Source organism: Leptinotarsa decemlineata, unplaced genomic scaffold, assembly GCF_025532065.1.
Source record: "Leptinotarsa decemlineata unplaced genomic scaffold, Ldec_3_MD MMD2_tig00000576_RagTag_RagTag, whole genome shotgun sequence".
In the NCBI taxonomy this organism is placed as follows: Eukaryota; Metazoa; Arthropoda; class Insecta; order Coleoptera; family Chrysomelidae; genus Leptinotarsa; species Leptinotarsa decemlineata.
In genome coordinates, this window is record NW_027412551.1 from 2509019 (window position 1) to 2511491 (window position 2473).

Genomic DNA, 2473 nt, shown 5'->3' on the forward strand with positions numbered 1-2473 from the left:
ACCTATGTGATGGAATTGATGATATCTGATGAAAATAAATAACGTATTCAAGTAAAACTTCATTTTGAGATTTTCGCCGGACAGTTAACAAAACCGCAATAGGCGTTTAGATATACATCCATACAATAGCTACCACACATGTTCTGGTTTCGCAAACTGTCCAGTAAGAATCTCAAAATGAAGTGTAACTTGAATACGTCAAATTTATTTTCAAGTAGTGAATTTTGTTGGCCTCTAAAATCCTAAATGAAAAGGGTGATACCTCGTTTTTGAAGTCCTTCAGTTAACTTTTCAAAAGTATAACACACTTGACTTTTTTCAGTTCTTTGTAAAATCATCAAGATATTCAAGTGTCAATTACTTTGCAATGAAACATAAAAAATATTCGAGAGTTATTAATGTTACTTAATCAAATTTAATATCGAATCTTCATTTCAATTTTTCCAGTACCTACAATAAGTAAATTAGGTCATAAACATATATATCAAAACCACTAGGTGCAAATGGGTAAAATACACCTAGGCATCAGAATGCCTGTTTGTGCTGTTGGAATATCATTTTATGATACATGTTTACATAATCTGTTTGAAAAAATCTGTTTGAAATCTGTTTTTTCGTTAATCAGCTGTCGCCCCCATACGAACGACAACTCTCAGAAGTTGAGAAACTTGTGCGAGCTAAGGACTAACGAGGTCGTACCTCTCAACGTGTGATTCCGAACACGGTTGCAGAATCATCCAAGCTTGAACAAGATAAATTCTCTCGAGAAAAATATCTGGTCGAGGCGGGAATCGAACCCACGATAATTCAAACAAATCATTTATTTTCTTTGTCTATTTAGAAGATAAGAGTGTGAAATAAAAGTGAAATTGAATTTAAATTCGGAAAGAAAGTAAACTGGAGGTCACTTCCTGCACTAAGTTATTTGTTATAAACCATTTCAATATATTTTCAGATATGTTGAGTATATTGAAATTATCTAATATATGCTTCCTGATACTATATTTGAATTCTGTAATTTTTGAGATTGTTTCAAGTTTCATATGAATCTGATTACATAATTTTGACCCGAAAAAAATGACAAATCAAGTTATCAGATTTTTTTTTTTTTAGTTTTTGCTGCATATTTTTTCGAATTTAAAAACATCCAAATCAATCACTATCAGCAGTAGTGTACTTGATGAAGTTTTTCGGTCGAAAATCGTCTCCCTTCTTTGATATAATTTTTAATAAGGAATTCTACATGACTTGTAAAGGATTTATCAAAGAATCGATGATTCCCTCTCATACAGTAATACAATATCGTAATATACTTTCTGCTAGTGAGGTTATACCAGGAACAGGTTTTTCTGTGACAGAATAAGTATATCTGAGCATATAAAACTTATACCTGAGAAGCCTCAGTCTTTTCATGAAATTTACAACGTGGTCATCCCATCAGAAGTGTTGGTCGATAATAACTCTCAAATACTAAATCGAAGATGTTTTATCTATTGATGAACAGTTACATGTAGTTTGATCGTTAATAGTGGTTTGTATATTTTTAGGATATCGATCTGATGACTATCCAGAGTACTAAGCGAGAATGTCATGAATTTTCTATTACTGATGTTCAAACTTAGAAGGTTATTATTCAGCCAAATGAGAATTTTTCTATTGTTTCGAATGTCAACCATCATTTCCCAAACGATGATAAAATTAGCCTTCAAAGTTCTCTCTAATATTCCAAAGAATTTCTGCTTAAAATTCTCTACACACAGCTTTTGTTGTCCTCTGCTCTACAGAAATAAAACTAGCAGGGATAAGTCGGGTGATCGTAGTGGCTACTCTATTGCTCGTCGTCGGCCAATATATCTCCCAGTACTATTCGGAACCATTCATCAGAAGAACGCTTATGACAGAACATTTGCGTCAACTTTCTTAGGTATAAGTAGCGGCAGACTCATAAAATCATTTAATTTTGCAAAAATACCCGTCGAGACGAAAATGTTCAATCTCAATAAAAGATGAGTAGTAATGAAGGTAATTTACGCAAAACCGCTTTTGAAAGTGAACTAGAGCCTGCTCCACTTTCAGCAAATAATCCTGGATTTTCAGGATGATATGTGACGACTTACGGTTGAGCTATTTTGATTATCCTTCTAGATGTTCGGGTAATCAGTCCGTTTCGAAACAGACTCCATTCCCGTCAGAGCATTTACATTCACTATTTCTCATTCTACCTCTCGCCACACCATTCAACTATTTCGTATCTTGCAAAACCACACAAGTCACCTTGCATTTGGTGATAATATTTCAAAGAGAGCCTGAAGAGAGTTCTGCAGCGCTGGAAAACCGACATCTGTAATTAGGGATCGCTCCCTTTGGCTCGCTAACGCCCTTTTCTCGCTCTGCTCTCCTCTGATGTGATGATGAACTACCTTCAAATTATCTCATTCCGTTAATTAATCCATTCACATAATTGACAGGCCAT